This window comes from Podarcis vaucheri (assembly GCF_965113315.1).
Source record: "Podarcis vaucheri genome assembly, contig: SUPER_10_unloc_1, whole genome shotgun sequence".
Lineage (NCBI taxonomy): Eukaryota > Metazoa > Chordata > Lepidosauria > Squamata > Lacertidae > Podarcis > Podarcis vaucheri.
The window spans coordinates 619,492-634,746 of record NW_028118809.1 but is presented as its reverse complement, the minus strand read 5'-3'; the positions used below and the strand labels follow the sequence as shown (position 1 = coordinate 634,746).

Here is a 15,255-nt window from a genome sequence, read left to right as displayed (position 1 = left end):
GCAGTTCGAACGCACACCAGTGCAAGTAGATAAATAGGTACCACTGCGGCAGGAAAGTAAATGGCATTTCCGTGCACTCTGGTTTCTGCCAGGTGTTCCGTTGCACCAGAAGCGGCTTAGTCATGCTGGCCACATGACCCAGAAAGCTGTCTGCGGACAAACACCGGCTCCCTTGGTCTGAAAGCAATATGAGCGCTGCAACCCCATAATTGCCTTTGATTGGACTTAACCATCTAGGGGTCTTTTACCTTTACCTTTGCCTTGGAACAGTATGAATCTAGGAGCAAGACAAAAACTGAACTTTGGTCAGTGAGTATATGTATAGCCATGATTTGAGTTATTTATTGAGGACTGCAATCTTATTCCTTTGCACTTTTTAAAACGAATCATTGCTGATTTTATCAATACACTCATATTCTGAATTAGCTGATGGCATTTGATACAAATGGATTAAACACCATTAACCTTTGATATTTTGTTATACAGCCAGCATGCTTGAATTCTTCTCATCCCAACTACTCGGTTATTTTCTTCTCGGTGGCATGTGTTTTTGTTGCATTAGCAGCCCCACAAGCTGCACATGTTGTGCGTTTGCTTCTGTGTGTTTTTTGGTGTGGCATATTCGACGTTAGTAACATTGCAATCACATAAGTCAAGTTCCAACTCTTCGGCTGTATACTCACTTGCTAACAATACTAGTGGCTTTGACGAAGCGATACCAAAATATCTCATGCTGTGGCCAGTTGCTATATGCGTGGTTAGCAAGTTTTTGCTCAGCCAGCACAGCACACACAGGTGTGAGCAGTGCCTTCTGGGAAAGTTGTGACCTCATACTCTTATTTGGAGGAGGCCCTCTGTGGTTGAAACTGAATCTCTCACCTGTTAGGTCCAGAATAGATGCATTGACCATTACTACACTGTGCAGAGAGGGCATCTCAAATACTTTCCAGCCGATGAACATTTGGCCATATCTTCTGTGCATTTAGATGGGTGCAGTCCCTTTAAAGTTTCACGGCTTCTCTATCAGACGTTTAGATTACATGCTATTTTGTCTTCCAAACACGAAAGTGTCAGGAGACCAAACTTAAGTCACATGAGCAGCGGATCTTATTGACATTCAAGTGTTTTCCATAATACTGTCTAAGCATGAGACATAACAATCATGCATTAGATAAAGCCAAGTACCAGAAAGATAGTATTTCATTGAAAATATAACATCATTCTCCCCACCTGCAAATAATAATAATAATAATAATAATAATAATAATAATAATAATAATAATAATATATTTATACCCCACCCATCTAGCTGGGTTTCCCCAGCCACTCTGGGCGGCTCTCAACAGAATATTAAAAACACGATAAAACATCAAACATTAAAAACTTCCCTAAACAGGTTTGCCTTCATATTTCTGGTATTCAAAGGGATACTGACTCCAGCACTGAAAGCAGAACATAGCCATTGTGGAAGAGATATGGAGCAGTGCTGTTGTGCTCATGTCCTGCTTAATAATAATAATAATAATAATAATACCTTTATTGTTCAATGTACAGGGGACACGGGTGGCGCTATGGTTTAAACCACAGAGCCTAGGGCTTGCCGATCAGAAGGGCAGCGGTTTGAATCCCCGCGACGGGGTGAGTGCCCGTTGCTCGTCCCTACTCCTGCCAACCTAGCAGTTTGAAAGCACAAAGTGCAAGTAGATAAATAGGTACCTCTCCAGCAGGAAGGTAAAAAGCATTTCTGTGCACTGCTCTGGTTCTCCAGAAGCGGCTTAGTCATGCTGGCCACATGACCCAGAAGTTGTACACCGGCTCCCTCGGCCAATAAAGCGAGATGAGCGTCGCAACCCCAGAGTCATTCACGACTGGACCTAATGGTCTGGGATTCCTTTACCTTTACCTTTGTCAATGTACAACCTGTGTACAATGAAATTAACTGAGCCTCTCCCCTCCCACAAACACTCAATCTCATTGTCACACAACACACCAACCCCGAAAGTGAGTTGCACTATATTATTTTCCATTCAGCAGCCTAACAGCCCACGGATAGAAACTGTTTTTTAGCCTGTTGGTACGACTTATACTTCTATATCTCCAGGCCGAGGGTAGAAGATTAAAGAGGTGCTGGCCGGGGTGTGAATCGTCCCTGAGAATTTTTCTCGCTCTCCTAAGGCATCAATCCCTTACAATGTCATCTAGTGGGCTCAGGGGACAGCCCATGATATCATGGGCTGTGTTCACCACCCTCTGTAAAGACTAATCTTAAACCCCACCCACTTGGCTGTGTTGCCCCAGCCACTCTAGATGGCAGCTTCCAGCATATAAAAAACATAGTAAAACATCAAGCATTAAAAACCTCCATATACAGGACTACACATTCAGATGTCTTCTAAAGATTGTATTTATCTCCTGGACATCTGATGGGAGGGTGTTCCACAGGGTGGGAGCCACTACCAAGAAGGCCCTCTGCCTGGTTCCCTGTATCCTCACTTCTCGCAGGGAGGGAACTGCCAGAAGGCCCTCAGAGCTGGACCTCAGTGTCCAGGCTGAATGATGGGGGTGGAGATGCTCCTTCAGGTCTACAGGGCTGAGGCTGTTTAGGGCTTTAAAGGTCAGCACCAACACTTTGAATTGGGCTCAGAAACGTACCGGGAGCCAATGTAGGTCTTTCAGGATGGGTGTTATATGGTCCCAGTGGCCGCTCCCTGTTACTATAGGCACCATGAGCTTCCCATAGACATCTGGTTGGCCACTGTGAGAAAAAGATGCTGGACAAGATAGGCCAATGACCAGAAGGTTCCTGAAGTGATGCACTCCCTTTATTATAGGCCAAATTTGATTTATTTCCAGCAAAACTGGTGTGTTTTGTTAACTAAACCTGAACAGAAAAAGAAGGTAGGGCAATAGGAAACGTCGAGAAGAGAAAGCCCAGTTTATTGCTAAAAGCTGTGCACTCAAAAAAGTAACATTTCATCGGCATGATCCATATATTATTCAAGGAAGTTCCTGGCAGAATACACAAGCTTCCTTTACAAGTCACTGAAGCTCATTAACTCTCCTCGCACACACTTGCCATCTGGCTGCACTTATGAGATATTATTGCCAATGTGCCTCATAGTCTGTGACAACCCTCAGTCTGTAGATGAAAACGAAGTGGGACCTTATGCCATCTAATTTCTCTGAAACAAGTTGGCATCTTCTGATTCTTCTTCAAATGCCCTGTAGGGGGGGAAAACCTAACATTTTCTAACGTTAATGGCAAGCAAAAAAATATGCATTATGTATGTTTGTTTGTTTGTTTGTTTTCTTCATTCAAAAGGACACTTAACCACGGGAACAGCCTGAGACTGATGGCATCCCCTCCCATATATAGATAGATATAGATAGATAGATGATAGATGATAGATAGATAGACAGATAGACAGATAGATAGACAGATAGATAGACAGACAGACAGACAGACAGACAGACAGACAGACAGATATTCTGTTTTACAAGTTAGAATACTCATTTAAACATCCTTAAAATAGCAATGACTTCCCTTCTTCTCTTTCCATGGTTCATTTTGCATATCATGAATTCCTGCATATTTTACATAAACTAAACCATTCGGTATTCCATTATTGCATCCATCAAAATTTACTTACACCGCTGAATTTACCTTAATGCTGCCAAACATCCCCTCCCAATGCTGCATACAGAAACCAACTGGGCTTGCAGATGCATCTTACTTTACGTATAGCATCCTCTGCCACATCTGAGGCAGCACATTAGAAGGTCATGTGGCAACAGAGGGAAATGGCTGGGGCGGTCAGAATTGCTTCTGCTGGCCCTGAGAATCCACCACCTGAGGCAGTTTCTTCACTCTACCCAATGGTAGAGCCAGCCTTGCTTCAGCAAAATGAAACATTCATTTGAGCGTGTTTCCACGGACATTTCTTGGTTTCTCTAATTTCAAATAAATCCTTTTAATACACATTGGAATACCGCAAATGTAAGGGGGGATGTTAGCTTATGGAGAAACACAGCTCAGGTGTTCAATCTGGCCTCCAGAGACTTCACAACAGGCTCCCAGTATCATACCCTCCAACATTTCTCTGATGAAAACTGGGACGTCCTATTCCATCACCATCATAATTTTATTATTTATACCCTGCCCATCTGTCTGGGTTGCCCCAGCCACTCTGGGCGGCTTCCAACACGTATAAAAACATAATAAAACATTAAACATTGAAAAACTTCCTGACACATGACTGCTTTCAGATCTCTTCTAAAGATTGTATAGTTGCTTCTCTCCTTGGCTCGGAGGTTGCATAATTCCATACTTCCAAACGCCGGCTCCCTCTGCCTGAAAGCGAGATGAGCACCACAACCCCGTAGTCGCCTTTGACTGGACTTAACCATCCAGGGGTCCTTTACCTTTTTACCTATTACGCTTCTTGTATTCTTAGGCTATCTATTCTTATGCTGTATTCTTATGTTTTTATTGTTATGTTCTGTAAATTATGCTCTTAATGTTGTATACCACTCTGAGATCTTTGGATAAATGGCAGTATATAACTGGAAAGAATAAGAATAAGTGCGATTCTTCTAGAAAATAGGGTGCCAGAACTTACCATGAACATCTCACTCGTTCTCTGAGAATGGCAATGGTGCCCACCTGAGAGGTGCCAGAACAACAACAACAACAACAACAACAACAACAACAACAACAACAACATATTCACATTGGCAATTATGAGTTTCTTCTTTTCATCAGCAGTGGATCCATTCCACAGAACTGGAGCTTATAAGACGGGCCTTCTGAAAAGTCAACAGGTCCATCTGTGAACCAGCAAATAAATTGATTCAATTCTGTATCATCTCCAGGAAATGTGCCTGCGAGGTCAGCTGGGGAGACGTTGTCATTTAGCCAGCACAAGGCACTGCATGCGAGTGAGCCTTCGCATAGTGACCTTTCCTCCATCCCGAGCACTGAACATTCTTTCCACAGTCTGGTACGTGTGACTGCATGGTTAACTCTGTGACAGCGCGAGAACATTAAGTGGGTGTCAGTGACTAATGATAACTTGTCTTCAGGCTTTTATTTTCGTGAGTCCTGTTCTGTGCATACACGTTAACAGCTGTAAGCCTGCCTTGTGAATGTTGTCGCTGCGGCACTTTGTTTGTGGGCTTGCTTCTTCTTCATCATCTTTGGCGATCACTCACACCTGAGTAAGATTGCCTTCCATGAACACGGTCTTAACAGTGAGTCCGTAAGTGACTGTGGAGGCCAATTCTGGATCCACACATCCTTCCACAGTGGGGACAGAGGTTTCCGGGCAGGAGTTGACCACGGTCAGGGTTTGCCAAGCATGCCTCCCTCTTAGAACATTTCTTCCTTTCATCCTGATTTCGAGCGTCTTCAAAGTCCATGACACCTTTGGTAAAGGCTGTTCTCCAATTGGAGCGCTCGCAGGCCACTGTTTCCCATTTGTCGGTGTTTATACTATATTTTTTTAGATTTGCCTTGAGAGAGTCTTTCAACCTCTTTTGTTGACCACCAGTATTACGCTTTCCATCTTTAAGTTTAGAATAGAGTAGTTGCTTGGAAGATGGTAATCAGGCATCCGTACGTCATGACCAGTCCAACGAAGTTGATGTTGAAGAATCATTGCTTTGACACTGGTGATTTTTGCTTCTTCCAGTCATGATCCAGCGAGTGAATGTGGATTTGCAGTACCCTTATCACATGCATGATCCTTCTGAAGGTTTGAGTTTCATTTGTCCAATCTAGTCAACATTACCAGGAAGCACATTCATGGCCAGATGCAACCAATTGGCTGCTAGAATTGTAATGACAACAATGCACAAAGGCATAGGGAAACTGGTAAAAGTGTGTCCTGTCTGTGCCATGTGTTGCAGTGCAGGAGTTTGGGCCAAAGAATACAAAACAAAATAGGTATGTTGCTACTTCACCTCCCAACTGCTCTTCTTTCTTTAAGGAGCTATCAGATTGATAGAACTCTTGATCGGTAATAATATAAAGGAGCTGCGAGACCCATGCCATGACTGCCCAAATCTCAATTTAGAGGACATATTCCTCAGCTCGGAGTTTCTGAAGAGCTGGGAAATGGAGCTGGAAGCTGCAGCTAAAGAGACTATGGAGTGCACCAGGCCAAAAGTATTGCTCCATTTACTAGGCAAGGTTGCCAGACTTCTAATATTTATATCGAGCCTGTCTCACACAAAAACATCATGCCTGGCATTTGCAGAGAGGTCAGAGCCTTGTGCAGATTCTCTCAAAGTGGTTTACAATCGTAGATCCTCATGGAAGGAAGTATGTGTTAGGAGTGCGTGCAGCGGCCAGGCCCTGTGACTGGTAGGGCCTCGCAGGATCGGGGCCTTCCTGAGTTTGGCCTGGAAGGGCAAACAAACAGACGGCCAGGCAGAAAGGGTCAATCAAGTTCTGGAACAATATCTTCACTGATTCCTGAGCTACCATCAGGATGACTGGTCGGATCTGCTGCCCTTGGCCGAGTTTGCCTACAACAACGCCTGCCACGCCTCCACGGGAGAGAGCCCCTTCTATGCCAACCTCGGGTACCACCCGCGCCACCACCCCTGCATACTGGCAGCATCTCTCATGCCTTCTGCCAATGATCTCCCACATTCAGGAGACACAAGCCGACCTGGTACAGCACCTAGAGGGAGCCAAGGCCGATTATAAGGCACAAGCTGACCAAGGCATCAGCAGGGATCTGCGTTCCAGGTCAAGGACAAGTCTGGCTGTCCTTGGAGCACCACCACACTAGACGTCCCTCGGCTAAGCTGGACTACAAGTACCAGGGACCTTTCCCCGTCCTGCAGCAGATCAATCCGGTCGCCTACAAGTCGGAGATTCCCCCCTCTCTGAAGATCCACCCGGTGTTTCATGTATCCCAGCTCAAGCCCTGCCATGCGGACTATTTTCTGGGTTGCATCACCCCGCCGCCACCGCCAGTCCAGGTTGACGGCCATGAGGAGTTCCAGGTCACCCAGGTCCTGGACTCGAAGAGGCTCCGTGGCAAACTCCATTATCTAATTGATTGGGTGGGCTATGGGCCCAAGGAAAGATCATGGGAACCGGCCAACTTCATGCACACACCTGCCAAGGTTCGGGCCTTTCACCGGAGGTTCCCAGACAAGCCCAGGCCTTGACCGGGGGTGGAACCCCGTTTTCCTATAGGGGGAGTACTGTCAGGAGTGCATGCAGCAGCCAGTTCCTGTGACTGGTAGGGCCTCACACAGGATTGTGGCCTTCCTGAGTTTGGCTAAGAAGGGCATGGCGTGGCTGAACAGGTGAGGCTTGACAGACGATCATAGCACCTGGTGGCAAGGGCCGGGAGGGGTATATAAGACCAGCAACTGGCTCTGGCTCTTTGCCACAGCAACATGCTATCCTCCTAGCTGTGCTTTGGCTTCCTGACTCCTGGTTTCCTGATTTGTGGACTCTTGGCTTCCTGACCCTTGGACTGCTGACCCTGGACTGCTGATTCCTGGTCCTGGCGTACCAAGCTGGGACTCCGACTGCCCATAACCCGGACCGTGACAGTGTGTAAAGGAACAACTCTGATGGCAATCCCGCTGCTACTTTGGGGGAAGTTAAAGAATCCTTGGTCACTTTCTCTGTTCACATGACTGGTGGGGAACCTGTAACTGCCCAGATGTTGCTGAACTACAATTCCCATCAGCCCCAGGCAGCAGAGTCAATGGCCAGGGATGATGGAACTTGTAGTCTAGCAATATCCAAACAGTCACAGATTTCCCATTCCTGCTATAGAGGTCCACAAAGTTCCACAGATTTCACTGGGACTTACTCTGGTAAGTGGATCAAGAATTGCAGATAGAGGTATATAATAATGGAGCTATATTGCAGACCCTCCAAGTGTCCCTATTTTCCAGGGACAATCCCAGATATACAGAAGTTGTCCCGGTTTCTGATTTGATCCCAGAATGTCCAATTTTCCCTTAAAGGTAAAGGGTAAAGGGACCCCTGACCATTAGGTCCAGTCGTGACTGACTCTGGGGTTGTGGTGCTCATCTCGCTTTATTGGCCGAGGGAGCCGGCGTACAGCTTCGGGGTCATGTGGCCGGCATGACTAAGCCGCTTCTCACGAACCAGAGCAGCGCGTGGAAACGCCATTTACCTTCCCACCGGAGCAGTACCTATTTATCTACTTGCACTTTGTGCTTTCAAACTGCTAGGTTGGCAGGAGCTGGGTCTGAGCAACGGGAGCTCACCCCGTTGAGGAGATTCGAACCGCCGACCTTCTGATTGGCAAGTCCTAGGCTCTGTGGTTTAACCCACAGCTCCACCCGCGTTTTCCCTTAGGACATCCCTATTTTCATCAGAGAAATGTTGGAGGGTATGTGATCCTTATACCTTGGGTTCAAATGAATGACGGTTGCTTACATACATGCATCTGGCTACATTGGAGTCTATCGTCCATAGCTTCTTTGCCTTCTTCCCCTTTGCTTCTGCTGCTTTTGTGCAAAGCAAGAAAGCAGTTGAAAGAAAATGCCCCCCCCCCGCTTTTTTTGGCTCCAGCAAAGATAATCTTCTAGGTTATCCAACTTGTTTTATCCATGAATGTGAATTTCTGTGTAATCACAAAGCCAATGCCCTTGAAATCCCTCTGTCAGGATTAGGGCACCTTCCAGATGTTGCTAGACTACAAATCCCATCATCCCCCACCAGTGTGGCCAATGGTCAGGGATGATGGCAGTTGTAGTCCAATGACATCTGAAGGCCACCATGTTGGCTACCGCTGCTGTGATACATTTGCTCACAAGGCCTAGCTCATAGTAGGAGGCTGGTCTGAATTGGCCGGTTTCAAAGCCCGTATTCTGTTGCGAGTGAAAAAAAGAAGTCTGGTGGAAATTCAGTGGGAGGCAAATGGCAAAGATGCCTGCGAGAGGATTTGGAAGAGCAGTGGCAATTTTGGAAAGTTTCTGGAGGGATCTAATGAGGGCGGTCCCTTATGGCTTCTTTACTTCTGCATCTCTCACCTGACCCCCCCCCCACAACACTACAGCGCCAGGTGAATCCAATTCACTAAGAAGCAAGTCCTGCTGTGTTTAACGGAGATTACTCCAAACTAAGGGTCTGTGATGATACGGATGATGCCGCCAAATGTAAGAAAAGGCAAACTTTTCTCACGTGCCCTCCAAGCTTTCTCTGATGAAAATGTTGTTATTGTTGTTTAGTCGTTTAGTCGTGTCCGACTCTTCTTGACCCCATGGATCAGAGCACGCCAGGCACTCCTGTCTTCCACTGCCTCCCACAGTTTGGTCAAACTCATGCTGGTAGCTTCGAGAACACTATCCAACCATCTTGTCCCCTTCTCCTAGTGCCCTCCATCTTTCCCAACATCAGGGTCTTTTCCAGGGAGTCTTCTCTTCTCATGAGGTGGCCAAAGTATTGGAGCCTCAGCTTCAGGATCTGTCCTTCCAGTGAGCACTCAGGGCTGATTTCCTTCAGAATGGATAGGTTTGATCTTCTTGCAGTCCATGGGACTCTCAAGAGTCTCCTCCAGTACCAGAATTCAAAAGCATCAATTCTTCGACGATCAGCCTTCTTTTTGGTCCAGCTCTCACTTCCATACATCACTACTGGGAAAACCATAGCTTTAACTATACGGACCTTTGTTGGCAAGGTGATGTCTCTGATGAAAATAGGAACGCCATATTCTAGTATTAGTATTAGTACAGTGGTACCTTGGTTCTCAAATTTAATCCGTTCCGGGAGTCCGTTCAACTCACAAAATGGTTCAAAAACCAAGGTGCAGCTTCGGACGTTCAGCTTCCAAAAAACATTCGCAAATCGGAACACTCACTTCCGGGTTTGTGACTTCCGGGAGCCGATTTGTTCGACTACCAAAGTACCACTGTATTAGCATTAGTATTTAATATTAGTATTATTTTATTTATGCACCACTCATCTGATGGAGTTGCCATCCACTCTGGGCAGCTTCCAACATATATAAAAACATAATAAAACATTAAACATTTAAAAACTTCCCTATACAGAGCTGCCTTCAGATGTCTTTGAAAGGTTGTATGGTTACTTATCTCACTGAATTGGGAGTCGGATATCTTCATACCCTCCAACATTTCTCCAATGAAAATAGGGATGTCCTAAGGAGAAGGGGGTACACGGGTGGCGCTGTGGGTTAAACCACAGAGCCTAGGACTTGCCGATCAGAAGTTTGGCAGTTCGAATCCCAGCGGCGGGGTGAGCTCCCATTGCTCAGTCCCTGCTCCTGCCCACCTAGCAGTTCGAAAGCACGTCAAAGTGCAAGTAGATAAATAGATACCGCTCTGGCGGGAAGGTAAACGGTGTTTCTGTGCGCTGCTCTGGTTTGCCAGAAGCGGCTTCGTCATGCTGGCCACATGACCCAGAAGCTGTATGCTGGCTCCCTCGGCCAGTAAAGCGAGATGAGCGCTGCAAGCCCAGAGTTGGTCACGACTGGACCTAATGGTCAGGGGCCCCTTTACCTTTAAGGAGAAGGGGGACATTCTGGGATCAGACCAGAAACCAGGATGGCTTCTGTCAATCTGGGACGTTTCCTGGAATATACAGACACTTGGAGGGTCTGTTCTTGCCGATAGAATAGGCCTGAAAGAAGCATGATAGCATCAGTTTACTCCTGCAGTAACTTTAGCAGCAAAATCCTTCTCTTTTGGCCACACTGCCGATAAATTTGTAATTTACTCCCATGTCTCACCTTCTGAGCTGAAGCACTTTCATACTGGAATAAACGAATCCTGTTTGAGAGGGTAGAGGTGAGTGCACTATACGTTTCAATTATATGTGTGTTCATTAAAAGAGTCCCACACTATAATTAGTTACATAACTTTTATGGGAGGTGCTAGATTGCCCTAGATCAGCCGGAATCAAGTTATATGAGGGTAAAAGTCTAAGCCAGTTGACTACAAGTCCCTTGAGATATTTTTAATGATGTTCATGTGCAGTCTGTCCTTAGGCAGAATTCTTCTAATTCCTTCTTTATCTTTTTTTCTTATCTATTGTCTGCAGCACTTTGTCTGAGACACTTGGACCAGCACAGTTATTTATCCTATGGTTACATGCCTCTCGATACTTTCCTCAGCTGAATGTGTCTGTACGGCACAGAATGTGCCCAAATAATTGCTTCCAAATTAGTTCGTCTCGTACATTTCTCCATGGCCATCTAAATATTCATAATTGAAGTCTCTATTTTGTTTGTTTTTTTGAGACACAAAAAAAAAACATGGCTGTGTTTCTTTATCTGTGGTTTCGTTGCAACTTACGTCATTATGTTCATTAGAGACTATCACTTGCATCATTACATATCTATTGTGTTCCAAAGAAGGCCAAAATTACAGAGGGGCCTCTGCCCAGTTTCAGGATTGCTAGGTTCCAATATAAATCTTTGTGATTTCCCCCCACCCTCTTTGGTCTTCTTGGCTTGTATGAAGAGATGCTGTGACCCTTCCATTTGCTCCAGCCACCAATAAATACTTGGAGGGTGAGGGTCTGGCTAATGAAAGTACATTGAAAGCTGTGGAGAAAAACAACAAGAACAATAATGACAGCTAGGGCTTTTTTCCCCTGGGGGTTCCCAGGGTATAAAGCAGTCCTTTGGGGGGGTGCACAGAGATACCCATACCCCTAAACATTTTGTGAATCTAAGTTTGGCCGCATTGAGGGGCAGTATTTCAATAAGAGTAGGAAAATGAGAGTACCTCTAAACATATTTTTAGGGGGGGGAAGCACTGGTATAAAGTACCAGCAACTTTTTATTTCAAATGTTAAAAACGTGGCACTTACTGTAAAAACTTCATGGTGAGTACCGGCACCATTTTTCCTAAAAAGAAGCAATGATAATAGTTAACATAGAAACTGGTGTAATAATAATAAATCATGTCCTCCCTAAAAGAGAGCACGTGTTGCGGTGAGACCTGGAGACTGACCTCCTGGCTGTGGGTGGGTCTATTGGACAGCCACAACACCCAATTGGTAGGTCTCTCATTGCTGGGTGTAATCTGGCCAATGGGGTGCAGTCTAAATGGATCGAGGGACCTATATAAACCCATGCACATGACCCAGAGCTTCCTCTTTCAGCTCGTGCATCGGAACACACAAACATCTCTCCCTACTTTTAGGGCATTTTGCAATTGACCTTACAATGCCGTCGTGTGTCATCTGTCGTTGGGACAGGGGCATGGCAGGAATTTTCCCCGCTTGGCTGATTGGCTGTGGCCATTTGGGGTTCGCCTACTGTGTAGCAAATCATCACAACTTGTAAGGTTGCGGCTAGGCACTGGTTCATGTGATAGGGATGGGAGAACGGTCTCACTATGTGAACGGTATTCCATTGAAGGAATGCAAGGACTCAGCTTGGTTGGGGTTGTGCCTGTGTCTGAGTCCAGGGGAGAATCTGGGGAGTGGGCATAGTCCACTCCCGGGCTTTCCACCTACCTCAGGTGTTCACCCTTGGCTGACCTATGATAGAGCTCTAGGTCAGCACTACATGCAAGGGTGTAGGGAGCTAGTCAAACCAGAGCCTATGTAACCACTCACTTTTCTGTAATCAATAAAGTTGTGGCCTAAATTCTGCCAAAAACCAAGTCAAATGTGTCTTTATTTAGGGGGGAGGTCTCTGGGTCTGAACACCCAATAAAACAACAACAACAACAACAACAACAACAACAACAACAACAACAACAACAACAACAACAACAACAACAACAGTTTTATATCCCGCCCATCTGACTGGGTTGCCCAGTCACTTTGGGCAGCTCCCAACAAAAAAATTAGCAAAAACACAAACATTAAAAACATCCCTGAGGGGTCTTTTTAAAATCACACATCTGTTGGGAGGGCATTGAACAGGCGAGACTACCGAAAAGGCTCTCTGCCTGGTTCCCTGTAACCTCACCTCTCACAACAAGGGAACCACCAGAAGGCCCTCAGAGCTGGAAGGAAGGAATGAGAGAAGGCCCCCTTTTTAACATGTGGCTACACTGTAATAAAAGATAAATAAATAGCTAATTATATTCAAGCTCCCACATGAATCACGCTGTAGTAAGGGAACACTGTGATTCCACACAATGGCTTGGTATGGAGACATAATGTTCATGCTGCTCTGCTATTATACGTCAAACTCACATGCACTTTTGAAAGTTAATACCTAATTTGGTAAACACCTGCTGACAGATCGCCTTGGTTCTGCTCCTAAGACATTAGTACAACTCGCTGTAGGAATTTGCCTGCTTGTTTGTTTGTTTGATTTGTTTCTACTAAGAATGCTGAGCGATTGCACAGGTAGCTTAGCAAAACCAGAGTACCTCACTGCGGGCGACAATGAAGTATGCAACATGTTCTGCTCTTTTTTTCATGGTTTGAGTTTGTGCCTGGAGAATTGCAGGCTTGTCAATGTAAGAAGATGGAATTATTGGTGTGCTTTTGAAAGTCCACAGTGAAGATAGCCCACATATCTGACTCAAAGTCGTAGTCAGGTAGCAAAACTATTCGCTGCATTATTAGTTTATCATTTACCATATTTTTCGCTCTATAAGACACACCAGACCGTAAAACGCACCTAGTTTTTGGAGAAGGAAAACAAGAAAAAAAATATTCTGAATCTCAGAAGCCAGAACAGAAAGAGGGATCGCTGCGCAGTGAAAGCAGCGATCCCCCTTGCTCTTCTGGTTTCTGGGATAGCTGCGCAGCCTGCATTCGCTCCATAAGACGCACACACATTTCCCCTTACTTTTTAGGAGGGAAAAGGTGAGTCTTATAGAGCAAAAAATACGGTATCTATTGCCTTTTAAATTTGTATACCGCCCTATTTCCACATGTCTTGGGGCGATTGCAACATAAAATCACAAAATACATAATAAAAACTAAAGCAACCCAATAAACCACCCCCTTCTCCAACACATCTAAAAAAGGCATTGGATGTCAATCAGCCAAAGACCTGGTTGAAGAGAAATGGTTTTTGCCTGGTGCCTAAAGGTGTACAGTGGTACCTTGGTTCTCAAACTTAATCCTTTCCTGAAGTCCGTTCCAAAGCCAAAGCGTTCCAAAACCAAGGTGCGGTTTCGCATAAAAAGTAATGCAAAATGGATTAAGCCGTTCCAGACTTTTAAAAACAACCCCTAAAACAGAGATCATTCATCCATAAAATGAAAACTATGACCAATGTACTATACTATAAAATAAATAAGTCACAAAAATAAATTAACCACCCCCCCAAAAAAAACCCTGCAAAATAAATAGCAAAAACAAAAGCACAGACTTCCGGGTTGGCGCCATCGCCGAATGGCGGATTCCCTCCGAGCTCCGGAGGGAGTCTGCTCGACAGGGGTCGGGTTCTGCCGCGCCGGCGACGCAGGGACCCTTAAAAACCACAGGCGCCCTCCCGACCCGCGAAGGAGCCTTTTTAAAGGCTACGGAACGGGGGACGGGGAGCGGTGCGGTGCTGTGAGTCTACTGCTTCCCCTGCCAAGCGAAGCCGCATGCCATTCGTCGGAGAGCGCTGACTTCTTCCTTTGAAAATTTGGACTAAAAACCAAGAACAACAACCCGTGAGTAATTTGGAAACTGGATTAAAAATTTTTCCTTTTTTGTGGATTCGGCACGAGCAGGGGAGGTGCAAAGAGGAAGTCCGTCTCCCCCCCCCCATTGTAAACATTTTAAAGCAAGGATTTGACAACTAAGGTCGAGAGAAGAGTCTTTTTTTCCTTTTTGGATAAAAGTTATTAATTCCACGGATTTAAAAGTATAAGTTATTGTGCTGGAGGATAAGAGCTAATTTTCTGATCAAGTGCCACCCTTCCCGGGACCGGGAGTGATCCGTGAGAGGAGCCTACTGAGGAGATACAGAAGATTTTGACAGCTGTCAAACTAGCTGTCAAAGTCGGAAAAAATAGAAAGCTTTGGTTTAGCCGGTTATATTGTTACAAGTTGTTGAAAATAAAGAAGGACTGAAACAAATTAACTTGACTTTTGGACTGGAAGTGAAAGGAATACTAAATAACCAGAATCCCTCTAGAGGGGGTTCATGGACATTACAAGAATGGAAATAGGTCAGAAAATACTGGCTGACTTGGCTGAGGTTGTTTTTCTCATGGGAAAGCTGCGAAAGATGTACGAGCAAGGTCATGTTTTGTCTACAAGTGCTACAAATTTGAAGTCAACAGCAAATATATCTATTGAGCTGGAAAAGGACTTGACGTACAAAA

General features: G+C 45.3%; 2 long non-coding RNA genes across 3 annotated transcripts in view; both read right to left on the bottom strand.

The window, feature by feature from the left end:
• Positions 1–5,520, bottom strand: part of LOC309542618 — a 28,950-nt gene extending 23,430 nt beyond the window's left edge. For both annotated transcript variants that reach the window (XR_014224321.1, XR_014224322.1), the window contains exon 1: positions 4,731–5,520. This is a non-coding gene — a long non-coding RNA (uncharacterized lncRNA). The remainder of the gene's footprint in view (positions 1–4,730) is intronic.
• The window catches only part of LOC309542620, a 301,099-nt gene that overhangs the window by 170,604 nt on the left and 115,240 nt on the right, over positions 1–15,255 (bottom strand). The gene's annotated exons all lie outside the window — the stretch shown is intronic.